Source organism: Peromyscus maniculatus, chromosome 14 (genome assembly GCF_049852395.1).
Source record: "Peromyscus maniculatus bairdii isolate BWxNUB_F1_BW_parent chromosome 14, HU_Pman_BW_mat_3.1, whole genome shotgun sequence".
Taxonomy (NCBI): Eukaryota; Metazoa; Chordata; class Mammalia; order Rodentia; family Cricetidae; genus Peromyscus; species Peromyscus maniculatus.
In genome coordinates this window covers 62,124,778-62,150,970 of record NC_134865.1, presented here as the reverse complement: position 1 = coordinate 62,150,970, position 26,193 = coordinate 62,124,778, and positions in this window count along the sequence as shown.

Sequence of the window (26,193 nt, the reverse complement as noted above, 5' to 3'; positions counted from 1 at the left end):
GTGTGGTGGTATTGTGTTCCCCAAAATATTGTGTACCCTAATAAATTTATCTGGGGCCAGAGAACAGACAGCCACTAGATACAAAGGCTAGAAAATGGTGGCACTCACACCTTTAATCCTAGCATTCCAGAGATAGAAATCCCTCTGGATCTCTGTGAGTTCAAGGCCACATTGGAAACAGCCAAGCAAGGTGACACATGCCTTTAATCCCAGGGAGTGGTGGTAGAAAGCAGAAAGGTATATAAGGCGTGAGGACCAGAAACTAGAAGCATTTGGCTGGTTAAGCATGTGGCTGGTTAATCATTCAGCTGGTTAAGCTTTCAGGCTTTGAAGCAGCACAGTTCAGCTGGAATTCATTCTGGATGAGGACTCAGAGGCTTCCAGTCTGAGGAAACAGGACCAGCTGAGGATCTGGTGAGGTGAAATAGCTATGGCTTGTTCTGTCTCTCTGATCTTCCAGTGTTCACCCCAATAATTGGCCTCGGGTTTGATTTTATTAATAAGAACTTTTAAGATTCATGCTACAATCGGGGAACAGGAGGGGGCTTGTGAGGCCCACAATCCTCTCTAGGGAGGGACTACTAGGTAGCGGTTGCTGGAGGAGGCAATGTCCTGTTCCTCAGTGGTGTAGCCACTGAAAATTATCTGTGTTCCAGCAAATAACCTCCTACCAATGTTCATGTAACCAGTCTGAATTAAACACAGTGGGTCACACATAAAAACAGCATGAAAGGAGGAGAGGGACTTCTTGGGAAGAAGAGGGTTTTACCAGAAGAATGAGAGGATATGTGAGAAGAAGAGGGTTTTACCAGAAGAATGAGAGGATATGTGAGATGTGAATATGACTAAAATTCACTCCATGGATGAGCCTGTCAAAGAATTAATGAAAACAATTAAAGTTCTCTGAAAACAATTTATAATGGAATATTCTCATCTTGTTAAATCACATCTACAAAATTCCAACATCTGTTTTTAATGGTGAGACACTTAAAGCATTCCAACTGAAGTCAGAAACCAGACAAGGACTTCCTTTTTCATCACTACTTTTCAAAATCATACTGGAAATCTTAGCTCATGGAATAAGAAAAGCAACAAAAGAATGAATGGATATATGCATACATAAGCACACTTATATCCTATATACATGTATGGAAGAAATACAGCTGCCTTTGTTTATAAGTGGTATGAATGCCTATATATATAAAATCAAAACAATAAAATAAAATTATAAACCTTCTATGACTAATAAGTTAATATAGCAAGATTGCAATATACAATGTTAATATAGGTCAGTAAATCACTTTCCAACATAATGACAATAAAAAATAAAATTTGCTATTAAAATCACAGTACTATTTAATCAATGTACAAAAGGTGAAATAATTAGATATTAATTTAACAAACTATGAATAAGGTAAAATGAAGAAAGCTATAAAACTTTGGTAGAAATAATAAAAGAAAAATAAGTAAATATTCATGTTTTTGGATAGGAAGACTCAGTATTGTCTACCTGGGAAGCATGCTCAACTCAGTCTATAAATTCACTCTCAGCCCAATAAGCAGTCTATCAAATTATTTTCTACACATCAGCTGGTTGTAGTGTTTATATGAGGAGACAAAATAATCATAATAACTAACACAATACTGAAGAAGTAGAGTCAGAGGATTGATGTTGCATGGCTTCAAGCCTCACTGTAATCAAGGATGTGTGCTGTTGGTGACAGAAAATGAATAGATCAATTAAATAAATAGCCTAGAACTACATACATAGAAATGCACAGTTGAGCCAGGAATGTAGCTTAACTGGTAGAATGCTTTCTTAGTATGCAGGAATCCCTGGATTTGATCTCCAATACTGAATAAAACTGTGCAAGCTTTTGCATACCTGTAATTCCAGTGCTTGGTGAGTGGAGGTGGAAGATTAGAAGTTCAAGGTCATCCTTGGCTACTTTGGAAGTACAAGACCAGGGTAAGTTATATGTGTGGTGATATTTTAATTATACTAAAATGTGATTTTATTTGTATGTTAATAAATAAAGTTTGCCTGGAGATCAGAGGTCATTAATAAACCAGGAATAGAAGTCAGGTGGCAGTAGCCCATGCCCTTAATCCGATCACATGGCAGGCAGAGTGTCTGTGTGGTCAAGGACACAGACAAGCATGGTAACTCTTGAGTCTTTAATCCCAGTACCAACCATGGAGACCAGGAGGTCTGTATAGACAGGCAGTGACGAGGAAGTCATATGGCTGGGTTTAGAGCCAATGAGAAGGTAGAACAGGAAAGCAATAAAACACAAGTGACACAGGAAGAAGCTCTCTCTTCTACAGAAAGCAATGGCAGCGAGTGGTAAGATAAGGTGGTCTTGTCTCTTCCCTAGTGCTTGGATCTCTTGGGTTTTTTAACTCTGTATTTGGCTCTGTGTTTCTTATTTAATAGGACCATTTAGAATTTCATCTACATATATGACTCTTGGCTCAAAGAAAAAGTACAGTAAACTGATCTTAGATAAAGGAGGGCACAGAATATAAGGAGGGAAAAATAAGAGTCTTTAAAAATGTGTTGGAATAACTGGACACATGAGAAAAGCAAAAAAAGAATAAATGAAATTAATATAGACAGAGACCTCACATCTTTCATGGAAATTAACTGAATGTGAACTTCAGACCTATATCAATAGTGGAGAACTAAAAATTTCTTAGACCATAAGAGTACAATTTATATGATCTTATGGTTTGCTTATTTTTGACAAGGTCTTGCTATGTAGCCCAGGCTGACCTCAAACTCACTGTCTTCCTGCCTCTGCCTCTGGAGTGTTGAAATTACAGGCCTGTGCCACTGTCCTTGTATCATTAATTGCCAGTTTGGCAGAGTATGGAATCACCAAGAGGAGGGTTTCTGGGCATTCCTATGAGAAGGGTTGTCTTGATTGCTTTAATGAGTTAGAAAGGCTTGCCTACTGTGTGTGGCACCACTCCTGGGCAGGAAATCCTGAACTGTATAAAAAGGCGAAAATGAACTGGGAAGCATATACTCATCATTACTCCTCCCTGTTGCTGACTATGATGTGGTCAGCTCCCTTAAGCTTTTGTGTGGTGACTTCTCACCTGGAACTGTGGACCAAAATAAACTTTCTTCTCTAAGGTACTTCTGTTAGGACATATTGCCACAGGAACAATTAAAGAAAATAAGACAGCCACCATATCTCATTGACAAGACCTATGGATGACATATGCATGTGAAAGAAATAATTGATTAAATGGATTTAAATATAATGGAAACTTCTGCTTTGTGAAAACACTGTCAAGAGAATAAAGATCATAGAAGATGGAAATAATTACAAAATAGATATTATTTAAAATATACAAAACTCTTTGCAACAATATGAAAGCATATAACTTTACTTAAAAAATGACCCAATCACCTTTCCAGACACCTTATCAAAGAAGATATACAGAAGACAGGAGGAAAATTAGACGGTTTGTGTCACACTCTATCAGTGAAATGAAAGACAAAGCAGGCGTGCCACACCACTGTGTACCTATAATTGTGGCTAAAACCTGGAACACTAAGATGATAGAGGCCATATGTAACACGGAAAGCTACTGTCTGTCATTAATTTTGCCTGGCAATGCAAAATGGGACAGCCACTTTGAAAGACAGTTTGGCAGTTTCTAGAAAAACTGAACATCCTTGAACCGGGTGATTTGGCAAGCTGTAGTCTTTTGTGCCAACCCTATGGAGCTACAACGTTAGGTTCACACAAAAGCCTTCACACATACTTTTCACAATGATATTACTTAGAAGTTGCTTTAATGTCCTCAGTGAATGAATGGGTAACTACACTGTGGTACAATCAGACAGTAGGTATTATTCAGTGGTGAACAGATGGGAGCCTAGGAAGCTGTGTAAAAACATGGAGGAAACTTAAATGCATACCCCTAAGTGAAAAAGAGGTTACATATTACAGCAGACATTGTAGTTGAAAGAAGAGCACTGGTTTAATAAAATGCTGATTGGCCAGTAGTCAGGCAAGAAGTATAGATGGGGTGAGCAGACTAAAGAAGAAGAGCAGAGTCAGGAGTCACCAACCAGGCATAGAGGAAGCAAGATAACAAGGCAGAACTGAGAAAAGGTACCCAGCCACATGGATAAACATAGATAAGAATAATGGGCTAATTTAAGTTTAAGAGCTAGTCAATAATAAGCCTGAGCTAATGGCCATATAGTTCGTAATTAATATTAAGCCTCTGTATGTATATTTGGATCTGAGTAGCTACAGGACCAGGCAAGAGAGATTTGTCCCAACTGCAGGGCCTGAGCAGGACCAGAGAAACTTCCAACTACAAGACATGGAAAAGATATTGGTTTTTTAATAGTTGAGTAGTTGGTGAGAGATAAATAAATAGGCAGAATAATTAGGAGATTTTTAAGTACTGAAATTACAATATATTTGACAATGTAATGGTGGGTATATGCCAGTATGTATTTTACCAAACCCATAGTTTGGTAAAATATTGGATTAACCAATAGTTAATCCTAATTTGAACACTTGGCTATGGACAATGATGGTCTATATGTGTAGTATAATCAAAATTAGCAATATACCACCATAATGGGAGTTGTTGATAATGAGGCTGTCCATGCATAGAGGAATGGACAGATGAGATCTTCCTCATATTGAGTTTCCCGTTAGTATCTTCCACTAAAAAAGCCAGAACCATTATTTACAGTCTAAGGAAGCATGTGACACCACTCATAGACACCACTGTCCCCTGGGAATGGAGTGGGCAGGGTCAAAGAGTCCACAGGCGGTTAGCAACTATAACTTTAAAATAGGACTAATCTGGGTATGCGGTGTTGTTAGGAAGAAAAAAAAAAAAAGAGGAATAAGACCATAGTTTTGTTAAACACGCAAATTGGAGGGCCTAAAAAAAAGTAAAGAAATCACAGACACAGAGAATTTTTAGAATATTTAGAAATTCAGAGAAATGTATCATTCAGCAAGAGAGAGAGAGAGAGAGAGAGAGAGAGAGAGAGAGAGAGAGAGAGAGAGAGAGAGAGAGAGAGAGAGAGAGAGAGAGAGAGAGAAAGAGAGAGAGACCGACCACCTTCACCGTTCAGCATCCTGGCACAGAGAGCATGCTGGCCCATCCAGCTCTCGAGTCTCCAGGCGCCTCCCCTCGCCCCGCCTCGTAGGCGTGACAGTTGCCAGAGTCTCAATGGGGGTTGGAACTTCCAGATCCAAGCTGGAATGGCTACCCACTACAAGAGAGAGCAATGGGCCATACTAGATGTTTTGAAACAGATAGATAGTTTTTTAAAAGTCCAACCTATGGGATGTCTACTAGGAAACTTGATGGAAGATTCAGAGGAGGAAGTTGATTTCTCTGAGAAAGGAGCATGTGTGGTGCTCAACAGATCAAACGTTTTCTTGGTCAGTTTCTCAGGAGGGGAGCTATGCTGTGTGATTTTGTGCCAACTCAACACAGACTAGAATAATCTGAGAAGGGGAACCCCAATTTAGAAGGTGCCTCTATAAGATTGGGGTGTAAGTAAGCCCGTAGAGCACTTTCTTCATTAGTGGTTGATGTGGGAGGACTCAGCCCATTGTGAGCAGGGGTCATCCCTGGGCTGGTGGTCCTGAGTTCTATAAGAAAGCAGGGCTGAAGGGTAGCCATCATTGCAAAGGCTGACTGACATCTGGTTCTCTTTACTGCTCTGTGAATGGGCATCATTCATGACTTTTTAGGGAGAGTCCAGCAGAGTATCAGTTCTATTTAAATCCAGTGAGATTCTTAAAGCCAATTAGATGATAAGAAAAAGACTTTTTAGTAGTCCTTTACCTCCCCACATAAAGTCATTTGATTATACCACCTATCTTGGGGTTTAAACATTAATCTCTAAAGCACTAACATGCCTCAGAAGACCAGACGTGACAGAAGAGAACCACTGGACTGTTCCCCACCATCACATCCTAGTGTTACTGAGACATATGGTGTGAAGCAAATATTAGCGTGTGAAAATATAAAGCATCAGGATGCATCTGAGTTATTCCTCCCTGGTTGCATTTGATCTGTGAATGCCTGAAACACTCCATTTCATAGCCGTATTTATCATACAAAGTAAACATGCATTTGGGGGGCATAAAATGAGATGCTTCTGACTGCATGTGATTGCCAACAATTGCAGCTCTCTCCTAAGAAAGATTTGAATGATGCAGAAGGGTTGCTGATTTTGAATTTGTCAAAGAGAAGCTGACACAGTAGATGGAAGTGAACAAATTTATATTTAGCAAATGTTGCTTTACCATTTCTTTTCAGGTCTGGTCATCAATGACTGTAGATATAGCATTTGTTGTAGTTAATTTTAACCATTGGTTTTGTTTTCATTAAATAGTCTTCCTTGAAATTTAAAATTTGTGAGTCAAAATCTTACGAGTCAAATGTCTTGAATTAGATCCCCCTTATGTTTTTAGAGGTATGCTTGTAGATGATTGAGATGAACTTGTTTCTGACATGTTAAAAAACTTTGTTTATAGTAACTACTGATGTGAGACAGCACAAAATAAACACCAAGAGTTGGTGTAAAGAAGCTGTGAACAAATGCCAAACCTGTGTAAGCTACAAAGGAATTCCATTTGGTGCTGGCTGTGTCAGCATGTCACCATGGATAATGGCAAGTGTCCTGAGAATCCAGATTAAAGTATGAGCAAACCCTTCTAATAATGAGAAGTATTTATGGGGCCGAGTGTGATCAGTCTGTGTCTGTGTGCCTTGTGTACTGAGCAAACCTTTTGGTTCTCTTTTCCATCTCTTTAAACACTGGCCATTCTTCCTGTAGGATAACCTTGGAAATCCTATCTTCTAGGGTTTTGTTTGCTTTTTTCAGCTTCCAGATAAGAATGAGAACATATAGAATTTGTCTTTCTGTGCCTAGCTTATTTCACTTATCACAGTCCCCACAGTTCCATTCATATTGCCCCTGGCACAAAATATCATTCTTTATTATAGGTAAATAATATTCCATTCTATTTTTGTACTGCATATTAAAAATGCATGTTGATGACTACCTAGTTAATTCTTTTTATTGTTACTGTGAATAGTGCTTCAAAAACCATGGGATTATAAAAAAGAAAAACCACCATGGAGGTTGCAACAGTGAATATGTCCCAAGGAGGAAATCCCTGTGTGTGTGTGTGTGTGTATGTGTGTGTGTGTGTGTGTGTGTGTGTATGTGTGTGTGTCTGTCTGTCCGTCTGTCTGTCTATCATCTATCTATCTATCTATCTATCTATCTATCTATCTATCTATCTATCTATTCATCTATTGATGTATAGCTTATGAGGGATCATATATATATATATATAACAGGGCGAAGCACTTCAAAACAAAAAATTACCCTGAGTATTAAATAATGTGTATGTAATTTGCAGAATAAGGAGTATTTACAAATTTATATTTTGGAAACTGCTTTAAAAATTGTTCCTTTGATTTGCCTCCTTATTTTGGGGATCATGCTCTAATTTCATTCACTCATTTATTCTTGCCTATATTCCCTCTCTTGGAGCACTTCCTTTTCTCTGAAACTGTACATTCTAATATGGTCTTAAGCTTTCTTTTGACAATTCTAGTTGTACAAATTTCACCTGGAAGTGGGTTTTACCTGTTCAACTCATCTTTTAATCAAACCGTTTGGATCTTCAATCATTTTGTAGGTAGTTACATCACTTTTGTAGTCAAGTGTTGAATGAAGAGAGAGACAATGAATGTATTGATGTTCTCGGGAATCATGAAGGTCCGCATCATCCATAGGGGAGCTCTTGTGCTCTGCCCTGTCCTTTGTTCTCATTTATAATCTTCTGCACATATTCCTCAGTCCCAGTTCTTTACTTGCATTCCTCAGAATGTTGCTGTGCTTCCTATACAGCCCCATAGTATCTTAGAGCTCCATTGAAGCACATTTCACATTGTGTTGTTGTTGTGTGATATATTGATTATATTCTGACAAAAAAAGCTTGCTTAGAGTCACAGGGTGGAGTTAGCCACTATCTGACCACAGAGGTTTGGAGGACTATAGAGAGAACAGACCGGAAGTGGTAAGGCAGGACTGAAAGAGGATTTCAGCCTTTTGAGATGGAGGAATGGAAGAGGTAGGAAGCAACTGGCAGCTGCTCCCTGTTCCCTGATCTTTCAGGTTCTTACCCCAATAGTTGAATCCTGATTTTTTATTGATAAAGGTTAATTAGATTAACAATTCATGTTGTAATCTTATTTCTGCCATGCCTTCACCACAATGCCCTTTAAGTTAGTTCTACTTTATTTCTGTTTATGTCCTTAAAGCTACACAACGTATAATAAACATTAAGAAGATAAAGAAGCACAAAACAAAAGATAATACGTAATGCAGGCTTATTATAAGCCAAGATTTAGTCCCAATTTTTGCACAAAAGAGACAAAGGAACAAGCCACAGCCATATTTCACCTCGCCAATTCCACGAATCCTCTGTTTGAATGTCTCTGAGTTCTCAGCCAAAAGGGGTCCTCTCAGTCAAAAAGTCTTCAGCTGAAAAAGCCTCTAGCTGAAAGAGATGCTTCTGCCAAAAAGCCTTTAGTTCCTATCTCCTCACATTTTATATACTTTTCTCTGCCCAGCCATCACTTCTTGGGATTAAAGATGTGTATGCTTCTCAGTACTGGGATTAAAGGTGTGTGCCACCACTGTCTGGTTCTGTTTTCTCTCCTATACTGAGTCAATCTCATGTAGTCCAGGGTGGCTTTAAACTCACAGAGATTCAGACGGATCTCTGCCTCCTGAGAGCTAGGATTAAAGGTGTTTGCCACTACTGCCTGGCTTCTATGTTTAATCTAGTGGCTTGTTCTGTTCTCTGATCTTCAGGAAAATTTTATTAGGGTACACAATATATCACCACACCCAATCAACCTAATTGTTGACATTCTCAGGGATACCTACAGTAGTAAAAGACAGAGAAAATCAATTAACGATGATTAAAAATAATATACATTGCTTGTGTTGGTTGTATCTTGAGAACGTCTCCCAAGGACTCATGAGTTGGAAACTTGTCATCAATACAGTGATGTTGGGAGGTGGTGACAGACTTTAAGAAGTGGAGTACAAAGGGAAGATTTTAGGACATCCAAGCACTAATCTTTAAAAGGGATGAAAGGGCCCCTCACTTAGTGTTTCTGAAAAGACCATCCTAAGAGAATGAGCCCAGGCAACTCTGACTTCTAATCTTATGATGGTATCTTCTCTTCCTTCATGACCTCCTTCCATCATGTCACCATTCACCATGAGGTTATGTCTCCAGGGGACCCTGGCCAGAGCAAACCTAGTCAGAGACAGCCTTTTCTTGTGGATTGAACATTAAGCCTGTACAAAGATGAGCTAAATAAACTTCTAATTAACATATAACTTCAGGTTTTCTCTTACAGTAATGGAAAACTGACTAATATATAAAGTTAGTACTAAGGAATTGGGTTATTACTACGCTTTTACTTGGAAATAAAGAACTTGAGCTTAGCACTCAATGTAAATTTTGGCATAATTTGAGGACTTGTACTTGGTATAACTTAAAATGCTGTAAATAGATCATTATGGTCAATTCTACTAATGGCTCACGTGAGACTAGAGAAGTAGTTTCAGCCAGAAATATTTGATGAAAACTAGAGTAAAGGGCATTTTGTTACACCATGAAAAACAACTTTACCCTATTCTGTTTATGCCCTTAAACTTTGTAAGCAAACATTTAAAGTGATGGACTAGTTCATTTGGTGGATGGAATTCCAAATCATCAAAACATTCAAGCTGTGACATGGGCATTATTTGCAACTTTTAGTCAAATTTACAGTGAGACTTTGCAACCAAAGGAAATAGAATGGAATAGGTTTGAAATTCTGCAGCCACTCCAGGGAAATTGTGGGGAAAATGAATGGAAACAAATGGCTGAGTTGCTGCTTATCAAAGAGATTTGTATTGGTGAGTGAGAGCCAATATTGTGCATTTAGACAATAAAAGGGTTTGAAGGCAACTCAGCTGGCATTGAATCTACCCTTTTATCACATATCTTAGAGGCCTTCCTGGAGAGGATTATTTCAGGGAAGATCCTTAAGTTTATTTCCACAGGCTAACCAAGGAAGGACTGTGTACCGATTCTGGACCTAATTTTCTATAAGTGCTCTATAGCTGCCGCCACATTCAAGTCCACAGCAGTCCATGGTGCTCAAGGCAGCATCTCTTGGATTTTCAAAGAAAGACCTGGGAGATGAGATAAAAGTTTGCCACGGGTCAGTCCCTGTAGAGAGCCTCAAGTGCTATGATATCTAGTGGAGCCATGAGAAGGATGCTGCAGCTTCAGTGTGGACCCAAGAAAGATAAAGCAGCCAACAGCATGTAACACCCATCAGGAAAGCCACCGATACTATTACGCAGCATGAAAGAGCAAGGATGGTACCTATCATGAAAACCAGAGAAAAGGGACTGTTTCAGAGTTTAGAGGCCCACCCTCCTGCCACAGTGTGCCTAAGATGCTGGGCTAGATGTTTCAGAATTCCCTAGTGGGTTTTAAAAGGGTTGATTTGGTTTAGGCCAATTTCCCTTTCTACATCCATATTTCTTCCTTTAGAAATCAGAATATTTACCCAATAGCTATTTTACAAATGTATTTTAAAAGTCTATAACTCACTTTTGATATTTACAAGGCCTTCAGCTAAAAGTTTGCCTTGAATCTTAGAAGACATTGGACTTTGGCTTTTCTTTCTTTCCTTTGTTCGTTTTTTGGATTGGCACTTGTTTGTTGTGAGACAAGTTCTGAGAAGATGACCTGGAACTAACTTTGTAGCTGAAGATGACCTTGAATTCATGATCTTCCTACCTCTACCTACACAGGGATTATAGGCATGTGTCATTCGTATCCAGCTCTGTAGTTAGTCTTTTAAACCACCCAGCAATAGGTTAGAAATGTTCAACCACAAGGCATGGACGCATATGTTTTGTATTGTAAAAAGCCTTGAACCTCTAGGGGCATTGAGTGGAATGGCAATATTTGGATGCGGTTTGTCACTCTAAAGGCTCGTGCATTAGAGAACTGACTCTCATTATGGTGGTACTGAGTTTAGAGTAGGAACTTCAAAATGCAGAAAACAGTGGGATATAGTTTGAGGTACTACCCTTCCAAGGCACCGAGGCAGTTCTAACAGAAGCCCAGCCAGTTCTCAGGAGAGGACCTTTATTAAAAAACAAGTCTGGCCACTCCCAGGCTGTTCCAGTTTCCTATGTAAATTCTGTATGCCCCACCATTGAGAAGCCAACCACTGTGAGATCTTAGAGTCAAGAAAATCTATGTACTATACCTGTAAGCTTCCAGAATATGGACTATGTAACCTTCTTTTCTTTATATATTTACCTGACTTTGAATGTGTGGTAATTATCTTAGGAAATGGGATAACAAAGCAGGATGTTTTCTCTTGAATTCAAGTAGTTCTGTGGTAGTAAAGTGGCATGATTTAAAAGTGTATTACATCAAGGACCTATTTTATCTTGTGATCCTTGGTGTTTGACTTGTACTACTCTTAAGGTCAGCTCCAGTTTCAAGATAAACGCTTGAGGTCTGGGGTTCTGGCCATCATGCCCAGGCTATAGTCATCAGGAACACACAGGGAGAGGAGATTCTTACCACCTGCATCTTGGGGAAATTTTCCTCCCAGAATTGCATGTGACCCTTTGACCTGAGCATTTTTGACTGAAAGTCACATTTGTAACTAACAATCAGATTTAGAAAATAGAGCCTAGCCGGGCGTTGGTGGCGCACGCCTTTAATCCCAGCACTCGGGAGGCAGAGCCAGGTGGATCTCTGTGAGTTCGAGGCCAGCCTGGGCTACCAAGTGAGCTCCAGGAAAGGCGCAAAGCTACACAGAGAAACCCTGTCTCGAAAAACCAAAAAAAAAAAAAAAAAAAAAAAAAAAAAAAAAAAAAAAAAAAAAAAAAAGAAAGAAAATAGAGCCTTTGTTCTGGATTGCAATCTGTCAAATAAAAAATATGGATAATATTACCACAAAAGAAGTGGGAATAAACATTAGAAGATAATTAGAAGTTTCTGGAATTCACAGATTGGTGTACTGATTCTATTCAACAGTCTTATGAGAACTTACTGTAAAATGCTATTATTGTTGTTGCCATTAATTCATTTGACAAATATGGTATGCATTATTGTAGAAACGGGTGGCATTGGCTTGGACATGGGTTCAGATGATGACAAATATGACAGGTAGTCAGAGCCGAGATGCATTTTGAAACTTACGGACGGTGTGAGGTGATAAGAAGACACCAAAGATAACTCCCAAGTTTCAGGGGAGTAACTTTTATGTATCAACTTGGCTAGCCCATAATACCTGGTTTCATGTCACATTGCAGCATTGGTATTCTCATAAAACATCTTTCATTTAATATTGAAATAAGTAGACTGTGTGTGTGTGTGTGTGTGTGTGTGTGTGTGTGTGTGTGTGTGTGTGTAGCTCATTATCCTGGTTCATATGAATGATCCTCATCCAAACACATGAAGACCTCTAGTATTAAGACTGGGGTTGTCCAGAAAAGGAGCTCTGTTTTCAGACTGCCACTGGACTCTTCCCTTTCCATCCTGCTAGCATGTTCATGCTCACTTTCTCTGCTCCCCTCTCCTCTGCGTGTGTGCATACTGGTGGAGATACACATGTTCCTATTTTCTGTTTCTCTCTCTCCAACAACATCCATTCTTTTTATTCACAGCATTAATCATCGCTTGACTGTTATATAACTGCACATTTGTTTTATGTTTGTGTAGAATTAAAATGCAAACTCCATAGGATAAGGGAGTTTTCACTGTTTTACACTGCAGTACTCTTTAGAAGCACCCAGAAACAACACCTGGGGATGGGGCTCAATCAGTCAAAGGCTTGCTATGGAAGCATGGTGTGCCTAGCTAGCTGCATCAGTGAGCTTCAGGTACACTCAGACACCCTGTCTCCAAAACTGAGGCAGAGCATGAGAGAGAAAAAGAGCATCATCCACCTGTGACCTCTGTACACGAGTATCCAAACATACAGATGCCTACACGCCTGCGAACACACGCACACTCACTCATCAGCATAAACCCTTGTCCCAGCCCAGACCAGCATCTCATAGACAGCAGAATTTCTCTAAATATTTGTTGATTGACTAGAGGGATGGCTTCTTCCTGGCACAGTCTGTTTCTAATTTGTTTTTCTCAAATGATATGTGGAAGAGTGTATAGCATGGAACATTGACTTCCACACTGGAAAGGCAGACTCTAGGAGAGGAAAAGGCAGTCGGATGTGGCAATGACTTCCGAGGGTAATGACATATTTTGAAATTTGGAAGCTGCTTCATTAAAATTCATTTTGCACTACATAAAATAAGGAATGGGGTGGCTGACAGAAATGAAGCTCAAATAGGCATTCGCTTCCTTTATCTTTTTACAAGACAGATCAATTAGTAATTTTATGGCTGAAAAAACTCATTTTTCAATGTTATGTGGGACTTAGTGTAATATTAAATCTGGCCCAGTGTCACCTTTATTGAGGAATTGAAATCACCTTTACATCTGTTCATCCCAGTTTAAAAGAAAGAAAGAAATCCAAAGTAGCACCTTTTTCACCATCTGAAGTTGGTAAAGGAAGAGGACAATGGCTGTAGAAATGATCTCTGTGCATCAAGTCCCTCGGAAGTGCTGGTTAGTAGTCAGCGATCAGCAGTAGCCTAGGATACATGAGCCACGTTTACATTTGTAAAGCAGGCCTCTGAATCCCTCCCAAACAGGTGTGTGGGAGCATCCAGATGGACTCCACAAGGAGCCAGGAAGCTTTGCACCTTCTGCTGAGCTCCTGGCTGGTCGGCAGGTTGGCAGGTTTTAATGGCATTCTTGCCTCTCTTGGGGGCCTGCCAAGGGCACAAGCAGAAGGTGCCGGATGCGCAGCCAGGCTTCCAAGGAGGGGGCTGCTGGCCAGAGATTAGACTCTGTTGCCACCACTATGTTATAAAACTCACTTCCGACTGGATTACTGCTGGTAAAGATGCCAGATTCCTCTTGGGTAAGAAAATCTAGGTGTTACACAACCTCAGCCTCCTGAATTATAGGCTGACATTCTCTCACCTGAATTTTCCCCTGCAGATTCCATCGAATCTGGAATTTGTTTTCCAGTCTTATGTAGTTACAGTCTGTGGCTGTTCAACAGCAGTTTCAGCCTACTCTAAAGCAACACCAGAATGTGGTTTTTTTTTTTTTTCCTGAGCTCCCTGCTGTGAATGAGGATGCGGGATGCTTGCCATTCTACTTGTGCATTTAGCAGGATCAGGACAGCTCTCTGGTGAAATTGCAAACAAGAAACCTTTGGCCTCTTTGATGGCAAACAGTCTTGGGACAGTAATGCTGATTGATGCATATAATCCCTTTCAGGGAGAGGGAGGCTGTGAGACAGACTCCCTAGCTGCAAAGCCTTATGGGAGCTTCTTGGAGGAAGGAGACTTTCTGTGTAGGGAGTCTGTTGAGCCAACTTCAGGAGCTATATTCAAAGTACTTAGAAGAAGGCAATAGCTTTCTTCCTTTAGCTTTGCTATCATCTTATCCAGCCTTTATGTTCTAGGAGAGCCCAAATCATGGAAGAATAAGAAAATCTGAAGAATACAGAAAATACCAGTTTCTCTGAATCTCATTCCTCAGTGGCATTTTGTTGGGTCCAAAGGAATTGTTACAGTTCGAGTGCATGAATAGAGGGGACTACTCACAGCTTCTTTTATTATCCTAGCAGTTTTAAAGTTTTATTTCTTTGTAGAAATATACTAAAGGGAAATCACACATAGTACATCACACACTAGACTCCCAGTGTGTATCCACAATTGTCCCAATTCCAGAGGTGTCTCTTGGATCTGTGATCTTCTACTACAACCAGGAATCTTTGCCAGCAGAAAAGGAGATGTTAGTTATCATAGGAATATTTTTTTTCAGGGAATGAAGAAATGTCTCAGTGAGTAAGAGCACATGCAACTCAGGTTGGGGGACCTGACTTAATTTCTAAGAACTGAACTAAGAAGCAATGTCTGGTTGCACATGCCTTTAGCTCCAGGGTTGCTGAGATGGAGACAGTAGGGTGGCTGAAGTTGCTGTCCACCAGACTAGTTCCAGGTTCAACAGAGACTCTGCCTTAAAAGAGTAAGGCACAGAGGATACAATAAGACACCCAACCTCTTCCTCTGCTGCAATCGTACGTGGAGGTACATAAATACACACATACACACACACACACACACACACACACACACACACACACACACAAACACACACATGCACACCACATTCATGCACACAGATATACACACAGACACACACAGGCAATAATACCATTCAAAAAAATTTAATTTAGATCAAAATGAATAGTTTCCTAATGACAGGTCTTTGACAGTTAAAGAAAGCAAGTCAGTTAGAGTGTCTATTTACAAAGCCTTTCCCTTTTATGTTTTTCCCTTTTATAGGTTCATGGCTAAGGGGAAGTTAATTCACTTATCCAGTGTATGTCTCCACAGGAAAGTATGAGTTGAACCTTTAAAGCTTCAAAGTCAAACCCAAAACTAGATATGCCTCATCAATATTAAAATCGTCTATAGCCAAAGTAAATATACTTTCCCTTGTAACAAAAAATAGAAAGATGGGCAGCCCAAGATGGGTACAATTACTCTATGATATCATTGAATACTAGGTTCTTCATCCTTCTAGGTCCGCCACTTTTATTTTGTGTGCGTGTGTGCAGTATATGGTAGACATATGTAAGATGGGGTGTGTACACCTGTGGGTTTGCATGCAGAGGACAGAGGAAGATGAGTGTCCTTCTTTATCACTCTCTACCTTATTGCTTTGAGATGGGACCTCTCACTGAACCAGAAGCTGGCCAGTTCACACAGACTGACTGGCCACACGTCCCACATTGTGCCTGGCTCCTCTCTGCTAGTGCAGCAGTAGCTATGCCTAACTATTTGCATGGATGCTGAGAGTTCAAGCTCAGGTCCCCATACTTGCAGAGCAAAAACTCTTACCCAGTGAACCCTCCTCAACCTTGTCCACCGTCAAAAGCTGTAATTTCATGGTGGTGAGATGGATGCCCTACTCTAGACATTTCATATTCATCCCAAAAGAAAGACAAGAACAAACAGAAAAATTTACATAGCCAAGTAAGTTTTTGGGGGATATTCTTAATTTCTACTGAGACACCTCCCTTCAGTGACAACCAGACTATGTAATTCCTTAGTTGCCACAGGGATTTGAGAAGAAGAGTTCCCTTAACTGGCCTAAGAGATTAATGAATTAAGAATAAGGGGAGGGGGATGAATAATAGATATTGTAGATAAATAGGGAAGAATTGCCATACTGGGACATACTGGAATCCACAGACTGTTGGTCATCGTCCTTCTTTTCTTCCCATTCAACATAAATTGCTCTGAGTCTGTTTTATCATCCATAGCCATCATAAAAATTCCCATTAATAGTACTTTACTATACATAAGCTTTAAAGGCTAAATTGTATGCCTTTCTTTTTTTCAGCACTGACTCAAAGTTAACAATGTTGACACTTAACTTCGGGGGCTCTAAGGAAGGAAAAAGTCTTCTTCTACTCTCTTTGGTTTACTACCTGGAGGCCTATGAATTAAGCTAGCCGAAGATAGGTTACTAGAAGGAAAGGCATGCAATTAATTGTCAGTAAACTTTGTGTGCATTGGAGTTCACAGGGAAGCATGAGATTCAAAGAAATCATAGACAGACCCAGAGATTCATACGCCACTTTAATAAAGGAAACAGTATTTGGGCTTCACATAACAAGATATCATATAGAAGTGGCTAGGAAATCCAAGGAAGGAGTGGGAGGTAAGAGGTCAATTTAGTGAGATATTTAAGGGAACCTATCTCAGTGTCAACTCTGTCTCCAAGGATGAGTCCCTCTTTTCTTCATGGTAGGATAGACATTTCCACAACAGACACCCATGCCCTGATTCAGGGCTCATGAAAGGAAGTCATCATTTGTTGGTCCTCAAATGCTTTCAGCTCTGATGCCATATTTGGGGAGTGGCAGATTATGACTTCTTTTAATTGCCTTTGCAAAATCCATTGCTATGGGAAATTACTAATGTGATATCTTTGTATGAAACTTGATTTCAGATGGCAAAGGACCAGAAGTTAAATCTGCTTGAGAAGCAGACTCTTGGAATGAGTGTCACAGTTGATGATCCAGTGGTATGATGCTGTGGTGAAGAGTAGCATGAGACAGTGGGGTTAGGCAATTGTTCCTTACCGAGAGGTTAAACTTTCAGCCTCATGGATGGGGATGGACCAGAGACATGCCTGTGGATGGTTGAGCAAAGCAGAGTGAAGAAGAAAAAACACAAGGATTGTAGCAGGAATCTTAAAAGTTCTTATTAATAAAATCAAACCTGAGCCAATTATTGGGGTGAACACTGGAAGATCATAGAGACAGAACAAGCCACAGCTAACCTCACCTGGCCAACATCTCAGCTGAACTTGTTGCCTCAGACTAGAAGCCTCTGTGTCCTCATATCCGAATGGCTCTCAGCTGAACTGCTGCTTGAAAGCCTGAAAGCTTAACCAGCCAAATGCTTAACCAGCCAAATGCTTCTGGTTTCTGGTCCTCACGCCTTATATACCTTTCTGCTTTCTACCATCACTCCCTGGGATTAAAGGCTTGCTTTCTGGGATTAAAGGAGTGATTCACCATGCTTGGCTGTATCCTTGAACAGATAGATCTCTGCCTCTGGAATGCTAGGATTAAAGGCGTGTGCTACCACTGCCAATCCTAAGTATCTAGTGGCTTTTCTGTTCTCTGACCCCAGATAAGTTTATTAGGTTACACAATATTTTGGGGGGCACAATACCACCACAAAGGATAACACTGGGGACTTTCCTCTGATAAGGTGTCCCATGCTGGAGGAGAGAATCAAATGCAAAATGGGGCTACCTTCAAATGGATCTTCCTAAACCCAGCAGCCATTTTGCTTCCTTGAATGGAATCAGATGCCCTTCAGCATTGCCTCATTCATTGGCTTTAAACATTTTTTTTTTCAAAAAGGCATCTTTACATTTACCCGAAAAGTGTTAGCTAATTTATGCATCAGAATCCAGTGGCATCCTTGCCTATAAAATATACAATTAGCCAGGCGGTGGTGGCACATGCCTTTAATCCCAGCACTCGGGAGGCAGAGTCAGGCAGATCTCTGTGAGTTCAAGGCCAGCCTGGGCTACAGAGTGAGTTCCAGGACAGGCTCCAAAGCTACACAGAGAAAGCCTGTCTCGGAAAAACAAAACAAACAAATGAACAAACAAAAATACAATTAACATTTTTCCTTTGTTTTTGAGACAGGGTCTCGTGTTACCTAGGTTGACCACCTACGTAGCGGTGATGTGCTTTGAGCTCCAGAGCTCCCTGTCTTCACATCCCACGTGCTGGCAATACATGTGTGTGCCACTATCCTCAGTTGTTTATTTTTGTCTTTTCCAGGGCTGGGTACCGAATCTGTGGCATTGTGTATACTACAAAGGCATACTACCAAGTGACCTATATTCTCCAGTCCACCCTATCACACCTCCCATCCTGACCCCCATCTCCCCACAATCATGAGAGTCACCATGTGCAATTATTTACTAAGATTAGGTTGCCATTGTGAAACGTAAGGTGAGATGATTGAACTGAAGAGAGGAGACAGCTGCATTTGAGAAAGCTCAGATTCATTTTCACTTATTTCTGCTCACTAATGGCCTTGAGGAAGAATTCTTCCAGTAAATGCTATTTACATCATGTAAAAGGAACCTTAGTCATTAGCTCTCTGTAGCTCCACAGACTGTCCTCAGGTCTGACCCCATACACAGACGCAAGTGTGAAAAATCTCCTCTATTGCAAGGTGTTTAGAAACCAGTTCTTGTCTCCTCTGCTGCTGAGGAACACGAGTTTCTGAACAGTCCACTTTAAGGCAAAATACAAGATAACCGTTTCCAGTAAAACTCCAGGAAGAATTCAAGGAACCAGGGTGACTCTTCTGAGCTGGAATCAGGCCAAAGGAAAGGCCAATTCACCTCCATTAGGATGTTAATGGTTACAATTTCAGGGTCACTGCCTCTCCCATTAAAATGTCTTGGCTAAGGTTTCCAGTGGTTCCTCCTTTTCCTCATGCGGCTTAATCGGAAAGTATTAAATTGGCCGTTTGGCTTTTCATGTTTCATGAACCTTCCTTTTAAAACCTCCACGTCTCCCTTTAAATGTTCTTCACCAGATGACAAAAGACAACCCTATCTCCATTTAGTCATATCTTGCTGTGAGTTCTCTCTTTAGCCTCAAACACATTTTAATTGAATGAAACTCATTTTGTTGTATTCATGATGAATAAAGAGCCCAAGAGTGGGTTGTTTTCTTAATTGACCCTTTCAAGGGACGGTAGACCTGATGTTTCACACCCAGGTTCAGAAACCTGTGAGTCTTGGAACCCTGAGAATAAGGTCACCAGGCAGATTGTAACAAGAACTTCCTGATTTTAATAACAATGGTGAAAAGATGCCACCTTACTTGAGCCACATTGAACCTGGAAGTGGAATAGAATGCAAAGCCAGATTGCTTTATAATTGACAGTTTTGTCTCCCAGCAGATGGCTGTAATCTCCAAATGAGCCAAACACAGGCTCTAGGATCTTTGAGTTTCTCATGAAAACAGAAAGGACAAATATTTACTGCAATTACAGCATTTTGCCTCAGCTATAGTTTCACCGTCTTTAATCCTCCTTGACTGGGAAATGAAGAATGACTTTAGCACTTTCGGAAACATTTTTGGTTTCATAAATATACAGCTAAGTCATAAGGGAACAGTTCTGTTTTCCTTTAGCTTACTTCTTAGTGTTATAAGGATTAACAGGCTTAGGGGCTATTGAGTCAAGGACCCACTTTTTTCTCACCATTTAGTGAATATATCAGCCCTTTTCCGAAGCTTGAAGTCACATGGTGTTACAGCCCTGACCTGACTATTGGTTATAATACCTAAAGTCAAATGATATTGTCCTCAACCCTAGGTTCATCTGATGGAATGAGTCAGATTTCAGGGGTTTTGTTAACATTTTTGTTTTCTATCCACTGTTTGTCTCTGGTAGTTTTAATCAAGAAGACCAGCTAAGGATGTTGCCAGTAGTTTATATAACTAATGTCAGGTTTGAAGGAGAGAGAGGAAAAGAAGAAGAGGGAGAGGAAAAGAGAGGGAGGGAGAAGAGGAAGAGGGAGGAGAGAGAGGCAAGGGACATGCTGACTCCAATTGTCCTTTAGGCACGAGCTTAATTACCAACACCAAGGAAGGGGTATGAAGCACCACAAAGATATAGATAATGGTCTCTTTACCAAATTTGGTTGGAAGTCTCAATGTGCTGTAGACTGAGAGGGCAGGTGCCTGGGAAATCCAGAGCACATATTGGGGTAACCAGTCAGATGGAGGCTTTTGTATAATGATGAGTGTAGTTAATATGACACATGGGGCGTGTGGGCCAGCGAAACTGGAGAAGAGTCTGATCCCCTGGATGGTGTGAGAGCTGGGTGCATTATTGCCAGCCCTCTTGGTTTAGGAGGTAATTACCTGGAAGGCCCTTGTTTCTGTGTATGTGACATGACAGTTGTGGGCAGCCTAACCCGTTTTTTTTCCCTCAGTGTCATCAGATCATAGCCATTTCTGTTTTTAGCAAGTCACTGTTGGCATCTGCATTATGATCCTGCTGAAGAGAGCTGTGCTTCTTCCAGAGAGCTCTGGGTTTTGACTCAGATGCAAGTCCTTGGGACAGAAACCAAAGTTTCCCTTGAGCTTTGGTGAAAGTATTGCAATGATTCCAGCCAAGGTGAGCTCAAGACCCACCTGATTCACTTTTAGTGTGTGCTGACTTTGGCAAGTCAATTACTGTTTCTTGGGCCCTTTCTTGGTTTGTCAAATCCTAAGCCGTTAAGATTCTTAGGATTAAAGGGGACAATGTGTGCAAATGATATCTAAACTTTAAATCAGTCTACACATGTAAAATTGCTAGAAGTAGCAGTTAGTTCTAGGCAGCTGCTGAAGGGGTGCTATTAATGTATTGGATCTTGGCTAGTTTAACTGTAATGTTATTTGTAGATACTTATCAATGAATAGTGTCAGGGAATAGTACTACATCCTTCTTTTCTATGAGATGAGCTTTTGATCCCCAAAATCAAAAACTGGTTAACAGAGTTTTATGCTAACTTCAGCCTTTTTGCATCTGATGCTCACAATTCCTTTGATTCATTCATTTATTCCATGTTTTATTTATTTATTTGTTTATTTACTTATTTGATTCATTCACTTATTCTTCTGTCAGTAAACATAAAAGACATGCAGTGTCTGATGCTTTATTAGCAATATCAGGAAATGCCAAAATGGGATGTGATCATCATTTCTCCAGTGATAATTTGCAGATTTTAGTTGGAAGCTACCAAGAGTCCCGTCTGTTTTTCTGAATGTCAGTGCTTCAAAGGCCTGAGCAGCGTGGCTATCTCTTCTACTCCATTCTCTTTCTCCAGCTCATTGTGAAACAAACTGGGCTACAGCCAGTGTCCAGTATTCTCTAAAAGTGACTTTCCATTCTCTTACTGCACAGTTACCCTGGCAAAAGGCTATAAGTCACTTTGGACAAGGCTAGGGGACAGATTAATAGTAGAAGTTTTTGGCAGTACATCAGAGTCCTTCCTCAAGGAGACTCAGCCTCCTTCTTTTGATGAGATCTGGGTTCTGTAAACTGACTCAAGTCTGAGAATGGATTGAGGGGTCCTGACTCTTTGTATAATTCACATTAGACTTTTTCGCTTCACCAACCACTTTTCTGCTTATACAGAGCAAATAATAATTTAGTAGTTTTCCTATTTCGCTTCTAGGAGCAGCATGATCAACCAGCCAGCACTTAAATTCCATGCAAGTTACACTCTTCTGGTTGCTCCTTTGACTCTTCTATCCATTATGGTAACCATGCCTACCTTGCCTTTGGCATGGAGTGGGGACACTTGACCCTGCCACTGCAAGGTCCAATGACTCCTACTGTACTTAAGTTTTCCAACTCTGAAGTATAAGTCTCCCCTATAATTTATGGTCTGCAGAAAAGAGTCTTTACAGAACTCTCAGGGATGTTAGGTTAAGACTTGGAATTGAATTTACTTTGTAATTCAGCAGTTTGTAGGGTGAGATTTGGAATTTAGTTCTTAGCAACCCCAGCCCTGCAGCTATGGAAGATAGATAAGGATCTCTTTCTCTGCAGATACAGCAACGTTCAGGTCATGCAGGCAGTGTTTAAGTGGACATTCAAAAATCCCCCTTTTCCTTTCTCTATGTTGCGCAAAGGCATTAGTGTGGAAAGGGTGTTCATACCACTGTTACTGGGGAAAACAGTGTTCTCTTTTGTAGGTTCTTAGTTACCTGGATAAAATAACTGAAAAATGATTCAGAAATAAGCTTGAGGTCTGTTTTATTAAAGTTTAAAAGAAAAATCAACAGGGTAAGCAATCTGTAAATCCTGGCAGCTGCTGGAAAGAGGCAGGGTGGAGAAGAAGAAAAAGGTTAGGCATGGAGGTTGTCTAAATCCAAAATCCCAACAACTGTGGAGTCATGTTTTTTAAGATAGGCTTGAAGGTCAGATAAAAAATAAATTAATTAAAGAAAAATGCAAGTTACACTCTTAGAATTAGAGCTCAAAATGAGGTGGGTGGGGTTATCAGCCAAGATCAGTAGACACCTTTATCAGATAAGTGACTTCTAAGAAGTATAAGTACATTCTTTTACTAAGGATATGACTGTTCCTCCCATTTCCTCACCACTCATCTTGAAGGGTTGTCTCTTTTCCAAGGCCCACCTGGATTGACTCTTAATTGAGGGGATGAATGTATGTAATGTTCTAATCTTTGGGACAGGTCAGGATATCAGAATGTGTCCCCATCCAGGACCAGTGGGAGAAAGCAGACTATATTTTTGGACCAGGAGGAAGTAACCATCCTTAAGGAGATTTATCACAGCCCTGAAACCTTCACCTTCTCATAGGCTTTTAAATTCCAAAGAGGGAAGAGGTAGTGTTTCACTTTCTAATGTTATCAGGGAAACAGGAAATGGGACCAAAAGTAGGGAGTGGGGGAGGGGTACATCAGCAATGACCTCCAAGCCCACTAATGACTGTCTAGCCACCTGACACCACCAGATTCACTATTCTGATTAAAAAAAAAAATGTTCAAAGGTATTCTGTACATGGTCTTTTAGATTATCCATTCCTATAAGTGTTCCATTTACAGTATATACACTGGGGGCCTCTTTTGATAGATGTATGGTCAGTGTTTTCTTTAATGCTGAGAATAAGAGTCTGTTGTTGTTTTTACTCTTTACTCTTTGTTCTTTTGGGGGCCCCATCACCCAGCTCTCAAATAAATCACTCATGGAGACTTATTCTTTCTTATGAATACCCAGCCTTAGCTTGGCTTGTTTCCAGCCAGCTTTTCTTAACTTAAATTATCCCGTCTACCTTTTGCCTCTGGGCTTTAATCTTTATCCTATATACCTTCTTTTCATTCCATGGCTTGCTGTGTAGCTGGGTAGTGGGCTCCTGCAGTCCTCCTCCTTCTCTCACTCCTAGATCTTTTTTCTTTCCCAAATTTCTCCTTCTATTTATTTTCTCTGCCTGCCAGCCCCACCTATCCTTTCTCCTGCTTCACTATTGGCCAATCAGGTGTTTTAGACAGGCAAAGTAACACACCTTCACAGAGTTAAACAAATGCAACATAAAAGAATGCAACACATCTTTGCATCATTAAATAAATGTTCCACAGCATAATCAAATGTAACACATCTTAAAATAATGTTCTACAAGAATCATTAATGTCTTTGACTATAATCAAATCAGGAAGAAGCCAATTTCAGAAACTCCATAACCAATTAAAAAGATTCATCCAAGAGACTCTACTCATATAGAACAACTCTTAGTATCAAAGTCTGAGCTAGTCAGAATCATGCAGAGGGAAAAAAATCAGCATGTGTGTGTGTGTGTGTGTGTGTGTGTGTGTGCGAGAGAGAGAGAGAGAGAGAGAGAGAGAGAGAGAGAGAGAGAGAGAGAGAGAGAGGAGATCTTAAGGGTTAATTATGGAGGCTGGTGAGCCAAGATTTTCAGTGGGTTGGTAAGTCAGTGACACCGGAGATTATGATTTAGCAGCTTGAGTGTGAATATTCATAGGTAACCAGTATGCTGGAATATTCTGTTTTTCAAGGAAGGCAAATCATTTGTGTGCATTCAGATCTCCATCTAATTGGATGAGCTTCATCCACATTAGAAAAAGCAATATTCTTCACTCAAAATATTCAGAGCCCATAGTTTAAATATTACTTTCTTATAAAATATTCACATAAGAACCCTAAATAATATTTGCCTACATAATAATAACATCGAGAACCCCATGGTTCAGCAAAGCTGATATGCGAAATTAAACATCACACACAGTGATAATCTGATTTCCCTGACCTTCAAATTCTGTTCTCACATTAACAATAGAAAGGCCTTTCCTGATGGCTATTTCTTACTTAAAATGATGCAATACTATGTAGCTAGAGTTTTCCTGCTTTGCCCACAGTCAGGACAAATCTCTCTCACCCGCCAGTCCCACAGCCGCTGAGACCCAACCAAGTAAACACAGAGACTTATATTGCTTACAAACTGTATGGCCGTGGCAGGCTTCTTGCTAACTGTTCTTATATCTTAAATTAATCCATTTCTATAAATCTATACCTTGCCACGTGGCTTGTGGCTTACCGGAGTCTTCACATGCTGCTTGTCATGGCGGCTGGCAGTGTCTCTTTGCCTCAGCCTTCTGCTTCCCAGAATTCTCCTCTCTCCTTGTCCCACCTACTTCCTGCCTGGCCACTGGACAATCAGTGTTTTATTTATTGACCAATCAGAGCAATTTGACATATAGACCATCCCACAGCAATACTAAATAATATCCCAAAGAATAAAGAGTCATACTGTTTACTATTAATGGTTTTAAGCTTTTTCCACGTCTCACTTGGACTAACTCTCTATTGACAGATGCATTTCCTGCATAATTAAATTGTTCCCACCCTCTTCTTGCTTCCTTCTTATAGTCCATCTTTCAGCACCATTGGTATTTCTTCTAACACAAATTATCCTGATGCAATTTTTTTTATCTGTGCTATTTCCTCAGTAAGGATGAACTCTCATCCATCTCCCATTCCCCCATTCCTCACGATAGTTGTTTGGAACACATGTTTTACAAATCCTAAAACCATCTTTAAATGTCTCTCCATCAGATATGCTTTTACTGACCTTCCATCCAAGTTACTTCCTCCTTGATGTCATCATGGGACTACACCTGTATAGCACTAATATCATCACATTTAACCATCATCATTTTCTCTCTGTGACCAATAAGTTCCGTCATATCCAGGAAACAGTAGTTCTGTCCCTTGTTAAGTGCTCAAAAATTATGGAATGAATGAAAGACGAAGAGTGAACGAAGGAATAAGTTGGGGTCTAATTTGGTTGTCAAGTACAGAATCACTAAATTTTAGATTAAATCTTCTTGTGAAGAATGACAGCAGGTGCACTTCTGAGTGATTATTCTTCAGTGATGGGGAGAAAGTTTAAGGGCAAAAGGAAGACGGAAAAGTGCAAGCAGTGTGGCTGCATGGGGTATTGCAGTAGTCTGGGGAGGAGGAACTGAAGTAGTTAAATAGAATAAGAAAAGACAAATGATAGTTAATAAGGAACCACCCAGGCCTATCAATAAAGACATTTATATGTATTTACATATATTTTATTTTTTATTAATAACACATAGTAGACACAAGTTTTGTTTTCAGTTCTGACATTAGGTGTTACCACATAATTTTCTTTGGTTAGAGAGATAGAATTTAAAAAGGTGTGTGTTGTACTTCAGCAAAAAGGTCTAAGAAATGGTACACATCTGCAACATTCTGATTTTAATGCGTCAAGGACAGTTGATTGATGGATGGATCAAGAGTCTTGTTCCCTGATGGACAATATTGTATCCAACAGGTAGCATGGGGGAATTACCCTCTGTGTGTCAGAATTCTGAAGTT